At 38.3% G+C, this 15,308-nt stretch overlaps 1 protein-coding gene across 2 annotated transcripts in view; it reads right to left on the reverse strand.

Moving 5' to 3' along the window:
* The window catches only part of LOC150089688 (Ig-like and fibronectin type-III domain-containing protein 1), a 337,470-nt gene that overhangs the window by 252,376 nt on the left and 69,786 nt on the right, over positions 1-15,308 (reverse strand). The window lies entirely within an intron of this gene.

A 15,308-nucleotide genomic window follows, 5' to 3' on the forward strand; every position in this document is an offset into this window, starting at 1 on the left:
CTCTTAAGTGCGTTTGCACCTTCATTTTGAAAACTGTTTCATCATAAGCATTCCCATTTTTCTAAATCGAAAGGCATTCTGTATAGAGCCAACTGAACCGCCTTTGCAAGAATGTGTCCTACTTACAAACGAAGAGATATCGGTCAGCCTTAATAACGAAAGGTATGTCAACGTAATTTGTAAATAACTAATGCAACAACCAGTTTGGGACACCATTTTAATGGGAAAGTAAGATTATTACCGTGTTTTAACAATAAGAACAAAATACTGACACAATGACATTTATTCATTAGAACCGAAAAGTCCTTCATTTAAAGCATGCTAATATTAAAGACAGTTGTCGTTTATTTATAAATTATTCCACTTTATTTATTTGTAAATTATAATTACGCCTTCATTTCACTTTTAAAGTCATCGTTAAAATAGCAGTGGTGTACATAATGGAAATGATTCTCAAGATCTCCCATGAATCGCTCCAACCATTTTAAACACCTCCCTATAAACCGTCATAGCAAAACCTGACTACTTTATATTCTATTTGAAAATCTCTTCCAGCTGTCTTTAACATAAAATGCAGAGATATACCGTTTGCATGTAGTTATTAGTGAAGAATTTCTTATTTATGAAAGTAATTATAATACTAATTTTATTAAAGAAAAAGATGTGAACGAAATTTTAAAAAATATATTTCATAATCACCTGTCGTCGGAGACAAGATCCTTTAGGAATTGAAAAGTAATTTCTATTTATCGGTCTGGTCCTAAAATTAGGAAACTTAATTTTGTTGAGTTTTTTTTTTTTTTTTTATCATTAAATACTGTGGTGTAGATCGATAGTGCGTGAAGATCGTGTGCTCGACGCCCATTTCCAAATCAGAAAAAACACTGCACTTATTATAAGGCTATTTAATAAATCGAAATTAAAAACGCCCACAATCGATTTAATGTAAGTAGAATAGTTTATAAGTTTTCCAATTGTCAGTGCCACATTGAAAATCATTATTTTCCCGACTCGTATCTGAATACAATCGATTGCTAAGTCATCTTCCTGAAGGTCACAGAAAATAAAATTATTTGATTTTACTTGTCTGATTTGTCCTTTCTATTTGGAATTACTGATAATTAATCAGTTTCTTATTTTGTTATTAGTTTGTAATTACACAACGCACATGTTTCGTTATATAACAACTGTTGTTGTTATATAACGAAATATGTGGGCTATGTAATTACAAAACGTCCAACGTGGGCCACTTGGTATTACTAGCCATATAGTATTAGACCAAGAGGAAGACCCAGAGGAGATAGCAAGAAGTGAAGAGTGATGTCGAGAGAAGAGGCGTTAGGTGGAGAGAGAGAGAGAGAGAGAGAGAGAGAGAGAGAGAGAGAGAGAGAGAGAGAGAAATGGTGGGAAGAGACAGAGCTAAATAGAGAAGACTTGGTTTCCTTATCGACCCGACTGGAACGACAACAGATAAATAAGTATCAGCCATATAGTGCAAGGAAGCCACAGGCTTTTGTTGAACCGGCCAAAAAATAAAAAACTGAATAATAAAATACAAAACAAATTATGCGATCCTTCTGCACGTAGGTAACTATCCAGCTGACCCTTGAATTTCTACAAACTGTCAACCTCAACTACCAGTGGAGGCAACTTCTTCCCGAAACAAACAATTCGCTGGCTAAAAGAAAACTTTCTACAATCTAGTCTAAACCTCTTCTCCTATAATTTGAATTTTTGCCCCCTAGTTCCGGAATTCTTTATAACAGTGAAAATTCCGCCTTCATTCATATTACTAACCCTTCTCAGAAGCTTATAAACCTCAATCATCACCTCTAAGGTGCCTGGTTGCTAAACTCTGTAGCTCGCATAATCGAAGTTGCCCGCTTACCGTTGTCACCCTTTTGCCGATGTCACCATGAAAATTGCCCACCCTTCAATTCTTTCAAGAAGCTTAATGTCTTTTTTTTTTTTTTCAGATGAAATCTCCATACTTGGACACAGTATTCCAAATGTGATCTTACAATTATTCACACAGTAGAATTATGACGTCCCTATCTCTAGAGGATAACGTTAGATAAATCATCGATAACACCATGTGCTTTCCTGGCCGCATGTTTATACTGCTCAGAAAACTTCATATCTGCTATATTATAACCCCTGGATCCCTTTCTTCCTCTACTATTTTTAATTCAACCCCACCAAGAGGGGTTGAATTAAAAATAGTAGAGTTATTTTGTTATAGCAGTTATTTTGGGGTTGCTACTTCCCGGATATAAGACTTTGCATTTTGCTTCATAAAAGTATAGCTTCCACTTTTCTGACCATTCTTGAAGCTTGTTAGTCATCCTGAAGGATAGGCACTGATCATTAACAACTCTAAATCTTTACATCGTCTGCAAATTTCGACACACGTCTTTATCCCTTCGTTGATGTCGTTTATGAAAATTTAGAAACAACAATGGTCCAGGAAACGTTCCTTGGGGACCCCACTTCTAAACGTTACACCAATCTGAAGAATATCCATTAATCACAGCCCTCTGCCCTCTGCCCTGCAATCAATTTTAGAATCTTTCCAGTAATCCCGATATGTTCCAGCTTATACAGTAGCCTCCCATGAGGGACTGAGCCGAATGTCTTACTAAAATCCAAATAAACTATGTGGAAATTGTTCTCTGCATCTAGCTCATGAGTAACAATGTAAAAATAGCTTACCATGTTAGTTAAACATGATTTTCCCAAAATCCTGTTGTGTGCCCATAATGCGTTTTCAATCTAAATGTTCCTCGATTATACCCTTAATCATTGCCTTTAAGATTTTCCCTACCACTAAAGTCAGCCTAATTGATTTATAGTGAAGTACTTCATTCGTAGATCCATCTTCTTGTATTGGATACGTTGGCACTTCTCCAATCCATAGAAATCTCTTCCAGGTCTAATGATGCCCTCATAATTTAATTTAATGGGTCAATACACTCTCTGGCTGCCTCCCTCAAAATTATTGGGTGTATGCTATCAACTCTAGGAACCTTACTTGACTCTAAGCTAAGTTCCCAGCAAGGCAGGTTAAACGAATCTGCGTGCGCTTAAACTAACATGGCACCTCAAATAGATGGTGCATTTTAAATAAATGAATCAGTATGCAGATAGTCAAAAATTTTTAATACACTTGGAGAATAGCAACCGGAAGAAATTCATAAATAAAATGTTAACAGTACAGGTTTCTACTCGAAAACCGCTGTCGTGTAAGCTTTCGAGTATGGGAAGGAAGCCTTCCAAGTCTCCAAGATTGAAAAAAAAAATGCCGAACCCAGATTAAAAATTTTTAAATTTTTAATCTGGGTTCGTTTAAAAATTCTAAAAGATAACTTTTAAATTTTTTTAAAGCTTTAAAAACCTGTTTTTATTGAACAACCCCGTATTTAATTGCCATTTAAAGCATTGTATTTTCATGGCCACTATCTGTCAAAGTAGGTTCTAAAATAACGAAGATAAAACAATCCATACAGGTGTGGGCAATCAGAGGTGATATCTGTGGATCTTTTGGTGTCATAATGACCGGTCTGTGCTCAATATCAAATTTCGAATTAATAATCAAAAATTTCAGATCAGAATTTGGATCTTTTTTCCCAGTGGAAGAAAGGCACTGTCCTGCTACTAGAACCTCTTTCTGTCCACACACACGATTTAAGCATATATTCCTTTTCTTATGCCGGCTTTAATAATCAGAAATTTTGAACCAAGGAAATTTGGTTTTCATGTCTCCTAACTGTTAGAATGAAGCTGCTCAGTGAATTTTTTTCATCTTTATAAAACTTCAGTCGAATAAATATCGATTGAATTCATCGTACAAATTATGCTGAATTCGAATAAATAAGAAATATCATCCCTCATATTAGATCCCTTTATTAGCACCGGCCTTCGCCGATAGGACGAGTTGCTACTGAAATATTCATTCATTTTTCCTGTTAACTGTTTCTTTGGTAAACCTGCATGAAAGATTTATAGCATTATATTTATCTTTCATCTAGAAACAGAAGAGTAATTTTGCTGCATCATTTCGTTAGATGGTGCTGATATCGGAAGATGAGGACAGGAAAATTGGGGAAATGGAACGCATATCGCATATTTAAAGCTTTCTAGATAGTAATCAGTATATTTAAAGGTTCGTTCAGCTAGGAAGGCATCAAACTGAAACGCGTATCATTTATTCGTTTCAGTAATCTGTGTAAGTTTTCAATAATGTATTTTTCACGGACACAGAAAGAAAATCACGCGACCAAACAGATATTATCACTCTTACTCTGTCTAATGACCAGTTTAAAAAAAAAAAAAGTTTTTCAGCTGGAATAATAAGAAAAATAATCATTTCTTACGTATCATACATAGACAGCGGAAACTCTGATTGACTAACTGATACTTCGTAAGAAGTAAATCAAGCATCGAAATGACTCGCAACAACATAAACAGAAAACCACTGAATTAGTACAACGGTTGACCGACGAACTTAAATCCTCATTAACCTAAATTTTACAAAGTAAAGACTTAATTATTTACTAATAAAACTTGTCAAGTGAAGCACAGTAATGAAACTTTTTACGTAATGAAACAGGAATTTCAGTATCTCCTGATTCAGTTGAGTCGTTTTGAATCATTTTCAAGGCAACTCCAGATGTGAGAGGAAGGAGCCTTTCAGCATCCGTCCACCGGCACGAGGAGCTGGGCCAGTAAGGTAGAAGGAACGCCTGACGGGCTCACTCCCCACTTGCAAAGCTAGAGAGGAGAGAGGCCAAGTTAGAGGAACGGAGTGAGTTGGACAGGAAAGGTAAGAAAAGAGGAAGGAAGCAAGGGTAGGTAGAGCGGAAAGCTACTCCCAGCAGAGGGCCAATCGACCAGATGATCTCATGCCTGTCAGTTGACCAACATAAGCAGAACCCCTTCGATGAGGATTCATCGAGGGTCGGTAAAATCCCGCCTGGGGAGTGTCTCAGGCCAGCAAAAGAGCCCGAAAGCATCTAATCCCACGCCGATGGAGAGCAGCGTCAGCAAAGGAGCTTCACGGAGAAGAGGTGAAGGCAGGAATCCCATTGGTTTATTCCCTGCAGAGAGAAGTGTCGGCGTCGGCAAGAATCTCTGGTGGAAGCTGTGTCAAGGGAAGTTGAGTCACCCGGTGAAGTCTTCTAGGAGCAGCAGAGAACATGTTGGAGCATTGCAGGGGAAGATGAAGTTACTGTGGATGAACAGGAAGAAAAAAAAATGAGGCAGCTCTCGAGTGGCCACATAATAGAAACTTGGTGACGTGATTGCAATGGTGCATCCTGTGAAGTAGAGAATCATTACTGGGTTTGGTATATCCTTATGGCTGACAAGTTATTTAATTTCTGGTGTGACTGGCAGTGGAGAAGCTAGTCGATAGAATGAGTTGCAGTAGTCATAGGTGTGCCAGTTTGTGGTTGTGAGTGATAGCGGCGTCTGTTGAAGACCGCGATGGCATAGGTCGAGAATGCTTTGTAGGCTTCTTCTGATTCCAATACCTTAGCCTCTGGATGGATTGTCGGTTTTTTTTTTTTTTAACTTGGTCTCCGCTCAGGAAGCTGAGGCGACCCTGACGGAGACTAGCCAGAGAATTATGGGCAGCCTGGCTACCTCCTAGTGGTGTGTGTGCGGACAATGTGGGGTTCCACCAGGGGCCCTGCGGCCAAATTCCAGGACACACAACAGAACTCAACACAATACTACACATTCAACACATAACACTTTTCTGGCGCCTACAGTAGTAATGTATTTCTTCACAGTGTACATATGCCGCAGATGTGGGAAACCACAGGTGGCGCCTGACCCTAACACTATGCACACTATATATGTCGGTGCATTAAGGGCCAGAAGAAGCTGGTTGCGGTGGTCAAGATAGATCGGACAGGAGTGCATCACGCGGTTCCAGTCCTCTGACTCTCCACAGATGCAAAAAAGCATTCTCAGCCAGACCAAAGTCGAGAAGACGCCTTTTAAATGATCCATGGCCAGTCAAAAGAAAGGACGTGTAGACGTTAGGGTAGAACCAGTGGCAACGTCGTTTGTTGAGGAAAGTGACATCCGGAATAAAGAGTTTAGTAATTTCACCTGTTGATGAGTTGTTCCATCGTGTCTGCCATAGGGAAACCAGTTCAGTCCACACACGGGTCATCTCATGATTGATGTTAGTGTCTGTACGCGTTTTAATGGTGAGTATTTCAACCTCTTTATTCTTCTTGATGGCATGAGAGAGGCCGAGCTATATGACATGGAGATCTAGGGGTAAGCATCCAGTAAGAACTTGTAATGCAACGGTTGACGTGGTCCGACATGCACGAGTCATTTGCAGCATCATAAGCCGCTGGACCTGAAGGATCAGACGTTGCATTCTTACTATCGTCATCCTGTTACACCAAACTGCGGCACCATATGTGACAATGGGAATAAATACAGCTGTGTAAACAAGATGTAAAACTCGGCCTTTGAGGCCCCAGTCTTTGCGGGTGAAGCGTGCCAGCATGCCAATGTAGGCTTTAATTTTCTCTTTGATGGAACACAGGTGGAGAACGAAAGTTCCTCGGTCATCCAGTGTAATACCCAGATATTTGACAGCGCGTTGGTTTTTGAGTGATTGCCCTTTATAACGGATGGTCGGAGGCCGCCTCACATCCAACTTTCCTTTCAGTAGAAGGGTTTTGCCCTTTTCAGTAGATACTGAAAGTTTGTTGTTCTCAGCCCACTCGGAAAGGGCAGAAAGTTCTGAACTGGCCCTCGTTTCTATTGTAGCTCTCGTAGGTCCTTCAATGACGATAACAAGGTCGTCGGCATAAGAAATTTGTGTTACGTTGGGATATATCCTCAGAAGCCAGTCATCCAGGATCATATTCCACACTGCTGGACCAAGGATGGAGCTTTGGGGACAGCCTCTGGTAAGTTGCCGGGTGATGGAATGGAACTGTATTTTGATGGTGAGACGTCGGTTAGAGAAGTAGTTCTTGAGGCAGTTGAACAGATTCTGAGAGCAATCAGTGGCCCTGACCCTCTGTAGGATAGCCGGCCACCAAACGATGTCAAAGGCGCCCTTAAAATCTATAAAAATTGCAAGTTTCAGAATCGTGGTCAGAGCATCAATTGTAGAACAACTCGGCCTGAACCCGAACTGGAGGGGAGCTGCAAGACCTTTAGCTTCGTATGCAGGCTGGAGGCGAAATAGCAGGAGTCTCTCAAACACTTTACCCAGTATTGGTAAAAGTGCTATAGGACGATAAGCTGATGTCCTGCCAGTGGGATCCTTTGGTAGAAGTCTCAGGTTTGCAAGCTTCCAGCATGATGGAAACATGCCATCTTTCAGGCAGGTGTTGAAAAGCTGGATGAGGATAGCAGGAGCGACAGTCCAAAGACGTTTGACAGATTCCCCCTCGATGAGGTTCAGACCTGGAGCCTTGCCATTCTTGATCTTGTTGATGGCCATAGCCACTTCCTCTTCAGTAAAAGGATTTTCAATAGCGGTAGGCTTGAAGTTTTGGTTGTCGATAGTGACTTAATTATGGAAGTCTGTGTTTAGGGCAGCATCATCTTGGTAAATCAAGTCATCCAGAATTTTGTTCATTGTGTCCAGCCAAATTGTTGTCTCAGGAGAGCCATTATTGCGTATGGAATTGATGATGTCTGTAGACCTGATTTTGTTCCTGACAAGTTTATGCATCAGGCCCCAAGGGTTCCTCTTCCCTTCTGTCTCTATCAGTGTGCGCCATGAGTTTTGTTTGGCATGGTAAATCCTATTGCAGTATTCTCTGCGAAGGGCTCTGAATCTTTCTTTGTATTGATCACCAACGTGGGGAGGCTCAGTTCTGCGTTTACGCTGGTATGCTCTACGTGCATGCTTGAGATCATTCCGTAGGTTAGTAAGATCCTGCAACCACCAGGGAACGGACCTTGGACTTTTAGAACATTTCTTCATCGATGCTTGTGAGGCTTTCGGGAGCAATGATTGAACAAAATCTGTTTTTTGGGTACTATTCATGGAGTGATACCTATTGAAGGCAGAGGGGCTGCAGGTGGCTTCCCGAATGATCTCATCAAAAATGTCCCATTTAGCCGAGCTTGCAGAGAACCTTGAAGTTTCATGCATGTAGATTTGGCGAGGGGTAACTTGATCAGTAATATAGTATGTGATAAGGCGGTGATCACTGGTGGTCGCATATTCATGCACCTGCCATTGTTGGAGACAATTGCTGAGGGAAGGAGTTATAAGGGTAACATCCAATTTGGATTCCCCGGTTCCTGAGGAGTAGGTGGTAGGTTGACCCGGTAGATTAGCGATCTCCAATCCGCGGGCAGCAATAAATTCGTCAAGTAAATCATCTCTAGCATTAGGGGTGGCATTGTACCAACTAGTAGAGTGTGCATTGGAGTCGGCTGCGATGATAACATGTGAATCATCAAGCAGGTCAAGAGCATGTTCCAGGGTGGCAATATGCGGGTGGATGTCAGTGCCGAAATGAAAGTAGGATGTAAGGACTGAGATGCGGCCGAAGCAGCCTTCCACAGTAGCAGCAACCAGGTGGGAGGTGCATAAGGAATCAAGTCTGGTCACAACAAAGTCCGGGTTGCGGATTATGATGACTGCAAGGCATAGCTGGTTTGTAGTCTGTATCTTCCGGTATGTAAGTGGAATCCAGAGACTCTACCGCAAACGCAGTAGGGTTCCTGGAGGAGGAAAAGGTCGAGGTCAAGTTCTTCCATGATGGGATGGAGCTGAGAAGCCACAGAGATTGATTTTTGTCCATTTATTTAGGCGATGCGTGGATGTTGTCTGGTTAGGTGGCCTATTATCCGTAATTTGTATTGTTGCGGATTATTTCAGCTGCTCTTTTATATACAAGGCATGCTCCATCCCGAACGGAGTGATTGCTGGGTTTATTAATAGCTTTGCAGTTGGCACAGGTTGGTTGGGAGGATTTATTTGGACAGTTCTTGTAAAGGTGTCCTGCCTCTGCACAAGCCCGCAGATTGGCTGCTTTTTGAGACACTTCTTGGAGGTATAGCCGTATTCTAGGCAATTGTAACATTTCATAACTGGTACAAAGTCCTGGAAACGGTGTGATGACCAGCCAAAAAGATCGTTTCTTGATTATGCAGAAATTTTCTAATCCTAGGAGATACCTGGAAAATCCAGTTGAGCTTGTACCGTGACCTGGTAGTCGTTGAGAACCGAATCTTGATTTCATTGGCTGCCTCCTCCCTGTCTATGTGTCCAAATAGATGTGAGACTCAAAATGTAGTGACCATAAACAATGTTCTAAGATCACTTTATATTTGCAGGTGAAAAGCATCAAAAAAATTCCTTCCCTCTTTCTCTTCACGCCAGCTAACAAATCCTTGCTTGAAAAGCCTACAGAAAATTCCACCTAGGCTTTTCTAATAGGTGGCAAATGATATACCACAAGAAAATCATAATCTCCTTAAATACCATTAAAATATTTAACGTCTCTAATATGATATCCATTTCATAATGTACAGCTTTACAATATCATACACATCTTCAATCAAAAATTCATAAAGTTTAATTTATTATGCATACACGTCAAACAAATTCATAACGTTTCATTCATCATGTATTTGGTGTTCTATACATGTTTTTCTTAAGGACTTTGAAGGGCTTGCAAACGTTTTTTTGATAAGCAGACATATACTCAAGGTATAAGGTAGGATTTTCTGCTATTGTAAGCTAGACTGGACAGGGTGCAAAGTATCGTGCTTTGGGACAGCCTGCCGTTATAGTCCACAGCTGCACCGAGACAATATTTGAATCACAGTGGCCTGCACAATTCTAGACAGCATACATTTCTCTCTGAAATCAATTACTTGTTCTAGCCACACGTTTCGCGTTGGTTTCTCGTTTTCTCGGTTATAATTACTCCTAGTACGCACTTGTTAATGATGGATTTAAGTCAGAGGGATAAGTGGCCTCTTAATGGTTAAATCCATCAAATGTAACGAATAATTTAAAAGTTAATTTATTTAAGAAATAAACTTCCCTTATGTTTTGTGGATGAGATGTGCTGTGGGTAATCTTGTATTTTTATTACACATGGGTTTCCAGAAGTATTCTCGCTCAGGGAGCCCCTCTAAAATTTTAATACTGCCCTTGATACCGTTACAGCATAAACTGCAGAGTAAATGAATGAGTCTCTCTCTTTCTCTATACGATGATAACTTCCCTACTCGGTGATTGTTGTAGGTTCTACAGAGAATCAGCATCTTAGGCCATATTGCTCTCGTTCTTTATGTCTGCAATTGTGGGTCGATTTGAATGGTGCGCGGGCTGAAAAACCACCAACTTCCTTCGTCTAGTATAGGCTAACTACAGCTCAGATTAAAGAGGATTTGAAGAATTTCTCCGGTCTCTGACGGAATTCGAACCTAGACCTCTCCAAACTTCCTAATCAATTATCACAATTATTTAGGAAGAGAGAAGGAGAAATTATTCGGATTAACTAAATCAACTAAAAAAAAGCTTATTTTATGCAAATAAGTTTATTCTCTGGCGAATAAGATATTATTGCCGACGACTGTATCAGGCATTTCAATGACACAAAATGCTTATATACCATGTCACTCTTATTTGTGACTGAAGTGTATAGAGTATTTTCTTCTAATCTGCTCTATTAACAGGGTGTGAAATTAACTTTCTTTGTTCTCTCTCTGTTCAACATCTGAAATCAGCTCAAGTCCATTTTAGATTTAGTTTTTAACAAAAATTCTGACTTCATGGTACCTTTCGTATAAACTAAAGATTTTCCTACTTATTTCATGGCTTATTGGATATTTTCTAGATACCAAAGAAGAGCACAAATATACAGTACGTTTTTACGTATATTTTTTATTTATTGTATTGGGTGGTTCCTGCTAAGGTTTGAGAACACTGCTAGGGTCTGTTTTCCTGCTTTTAGGATGAAAACTCAGAGCTACCGAATGTAAAATCAGGCACCACTGTATCGAGCTCACGACTCTGCCTCGCTTGAAAAACTTGAGAAAATATTCCTCCTATGAGAGACTAGATTCTAACAGAGACTTTCCTAAGTAGGTGGTATGTGATAAACAAACTATGCCATGGATCGGTAGACACCAAGACAAAGCAGAAGCAAGCAAACAGTTTATCAGAAATCGCATTCCATGGGGACAGGTTTCCAAAGTTTTTTCGCTTGAGGAAAAATAAAAGTGATGTTGTCTACTCTACTTGGTTTTTTCCTCTCCTAGTTGCTCCCCCTTAAGATTCTGTCTCTCTCTCTCTCTCCATATTCTTTTTTATAGCACAGTGATGTGCACAGTAAGATGTTAGAGATGATTGAAAGGTCTTTGACATGAAAACAGCAGTACCACAATAAGTACAACTTTCATGGACTCAAGTAGAGTATTTATATACATATTTGAATGAGTACGATTTTGGACATTTTTCATACACAGCTATTTTTGTGCTGAAGACGATTATTTGTTCCAAAGCTGAAACTTCTATACCAGTTTGTTCGTATAGTAGTTTCAAGAGTTCTAAACTATTACAAGATATTAATTAGCAACAGCATAACAGTAAAAAAATAAAAAAAGAGTATACACCTTTTTATTCGATCACTTCGTAGCATTTGCAAACAAAACCACTGCCTAGTTATTTTTATTTCACAAGTTATTAAAATGAACTCATTTTAATATAGGAACTCCTCCATGAAAGGGAACACGTCAACCTTACGAAACTAAGATTTAGTATCTGTAATATCCGCTCTACTTAAGAGTTCATGGTGACAAAATAAAAACTAACTGGTTTTGAACATTCTCAAAAAATTGTTTCTTGATCTTGCGGACGTTTTTGAAATAATCCAAGCTTTGCAATACTCTGGAAGTAAAACAGTAATATTCTAAAATATAGAAAATCGATTGTGAAGAGAGCGTCTCACCTGAAAAATATTTCTTTTAGAGATTATTATTTTTATGGATGGATAACGCATTATAAGCGACAAACTGTGACTCTACCGAGCTTGGAACTCTTTTTACATCTGGTTAAAGATAAGCCAGTAAATAAGTAGACAAATAAAAGATTCCTACTCATAGATGGATCTGGGTTTTTTTTATGCTATCAAAGCGCTGCTTCTTTTAGAGCTTTGGATTACTTTCATCGTCCTGAGAAAAAATAAGTGAAAGAACTGAGCCTTGAATTACTGATATTGAACACTTATTCAAAATATCTCTGCCGTTGGCGCGACGTTATTTTTTCTCATCATTGTCTTTCCAACATGACTTATTCGGAAGTTTCGTGTTCCATATTCTCCGATTTTCGAAGATATTTTCCTGCTTCCATCCGTCCGAATTCTTTGCTTTTAACCGAGATAAAAGAAGTTAATGGAAATACCTTGCTCCTTCCTCAAACCATACCTTACGGCTACATTTCCCTGTCTGAACTGGCGTCCGAGACCTTCCATATCAGGTGCACACTTTCGCTGGGTAAACATAGTGTGTGTGCTTATTTCAGAAAGTTTACGTCGTGGAAAGCATAAACGGAGATACATTTAGTCCAACTCGTCTAACGTCTTGAAAACGAAAGTTGGTAAATTTATTTCAAATTTCTAGTTTTAATATTAAGTTCGAAGAATGGTGAGAACAAATTTCTTTTAAATAAATAAATAATAAAAGAAAATAGAAAGAAAGAAAAAGAAAAACTGGACAGAAAGAGGCGAAATTTACAATACCATAAAACCGTACTAGAGATAAAAATCTTTATGGTTATTTAATACACACGCAAATTCTTTCAGCTTTTCCGCATGCAGATAATTGAGTTACCAGCTACCGTGGAGCTTTTACATCTGACTCAGCTAACACAATTTTCTTTGGCTTTCCTTGAGTATTTATTACAGGTGGATAATAAAAAAGTTAGTAAATCAACGGTGACGGTGTTTCAGACTTCAATATGATCACGTAAGTTAATCAAAAATGGAAAGTTTTAATAGCTATCCACTTAATTTTTCTTTGTTTGAATACCTTGCTATTGAGAATATGCAAACACCTAGCTGTTGTGGACTTTGCACTTAATGAAGTGATTTGGAATTCTGTAAACTTTCTCTCTATATATATAATAGTTGTCAATTTTACGATGAATTTTAACGCATTCTTTGTCTTTGATCGTCTACATATGCTATTTAGTGGACATATTTTGATATTCCAATAATCTTCATCCATTAATTATAGATTTGTGCAACCAACAATGTTAATTCCGTTTCTATTCGCAGTTAGAAGGCACTTATTGTGTACTATGAAACCGTCATCTCTTGTTACGAAAGAACTCAAAGTCAAAGAACATATGAAGTCACTTTTTGTTCGCCAATCTGATAGAATAAATCTTACAGAGGCAATTTTTTGTATGGAAATTATTGCAATCTATCCTTACAGAGCAAAATAACAACCGATACATAAAATAACTTCTGGTGATGAATTTAAAATATTTTAGGTTAAATCAGTTGCGCGTTATACAAAATGATGATTATTGTCAAGATTGCTTTATTTGTTAGCCTAGTTGCGATTTGCATGAAATGCTAATTTTACGTGCGGGCTTGTAAATAAAATAATCTTAATGATAGATTGGTTACAGAGTGCCTCTATTTAATCCTTCTTAAATAACTATCAATTGAATAACGCATTACCTTTACCATCTGGTATTATAAAAATGTCTTTTCTTCCCTGAAACTTCTTAAAACCTGAGAGAGAGAGAGAGAGAGAGAGAGAGAGAGAGAGAGAGAGAGAGAGAGAGAGAGAGAGAGAGAGAAATGAGTTCTGGTCAATGCGCCACTAAAACACAGTTTCATCAGGGGAAAAAAACCTAAGGAAAAAATAAACACTCTGGAGAGTCAGTTTCTCAATTGTCTCTCCAGATGAGGCAACTGAGGAAATATCTCAAACCATTCAAGAAATTGCTTCGACATAAAGTTGGCGTCAGGCACTTGCAGTGCGAAGGATGTCGCTCGATGCTTGGATATTCAACAGAAGACTGTTTTAAAAGTCCACACAAGATCAAATCTGTTTGCTCAGTAACACTGAATGAAACTCAGATTGGCTAGTTAATGTATTATGAACAGAAGATTCTCATTGCTTCATTGTCAACACAATATTATTTGTGCAACGGAGAATCTCCACACTTACGCGAATTCCTCTCTATGGTGAAAAAGTTACACGCTGTACGTCGAAATTTTTGAGTGGCCTGTATTGCTTTGAAGAGTAAATTTGTTGAATGCTAAGAACTATTACAGTAATCAGGGAAAGGCACGCCAAGATGTTGTCAATCATAGTTTTGTCTAAATTAGATGTAAACGAGGCGTCCTTAAGAGAAAGAATTCCAGCAAAATGGAATAAGACTCATCACCTAATTTATAACTAGTCTTCTAAAGAAAACATTCGATAATAATCTCAATAGTTGGCGTTTTGATGTTGAATGGCCTCCGCGAAACTCCAGGTTAAATCATTGCGAATTTTGGGATTGGTATTTTTTGAAAGACCGTCTTTACTAAACCCAGTATTATAATTTATTAGAATCGAAATATGCAACTGAAAAAAAAAAGATATTTTCAATATCCGTCTAGTGAACTTTATAGCTCTGTGAGTAATTTTGTTTTTCGACTAGCCTTAATGATTAAAATTGGTGGCCAATTTGAATTGAAGCAATGAATACTTTGCCCCAAACAGATTTCTCAATATTTTCTATTCACTTAGATAATAAATATCTGTTTATAAAATTTAATTAATCATAGAACTATCAAGGCCTCCCTGAAGGCACTCAAAAAAGGGGGGGGGGAAGTAATCCAAAATTCTGGGTTTCAATGTTTCCTTTTTTCTTAGATGAAGAAATTTTAACTTGCATTTGATCAGAATTTTTTTTACTGATAACGGTTAGTACCAATGAAAAAAATAAATAAATAAAATAAAAATACTGATCTGTGCACCAAAGTAAGAAAAATATTTTTTTTGATTGCGACTGAAGTTTTTAGAAACGCATTTATAAAAGTTAACGAAAAAACAAAACAAAACAAAAAAAAAACCTCTTATCAAAAAAATAAATAACAAAATAAAACTTTTCTGAAAGAAATGGCGATTATTCACTTAATATAATGCAAATTAACTTTTCAGCAACTAAAAAAAAATTCCATTCACTTGTTCTTTGAACGAGCTTGAACGATAATTATACCAATTAATGTACGCAGTTCTCCACAACGTACCAAATATGCGTTCACTTGATCCAATCACTTGCTTCATGGGATACT

Source organism: Mastigoproctus giganteus, chromosome 2, assembly GCF_048544385.1.
Source record: "Mastigoproctus giganteus isolate SK-2022 chromosome 2, ASM4854438v1, whole genome shotgun sequence".
NCBI classification, from domain to species: Eukaryota; Metazoa; Arthropoda; class Arachnida; order Uropygi; family Thelyphonidae; genus Mastigoproctus; species Mastigoproctus giganteus.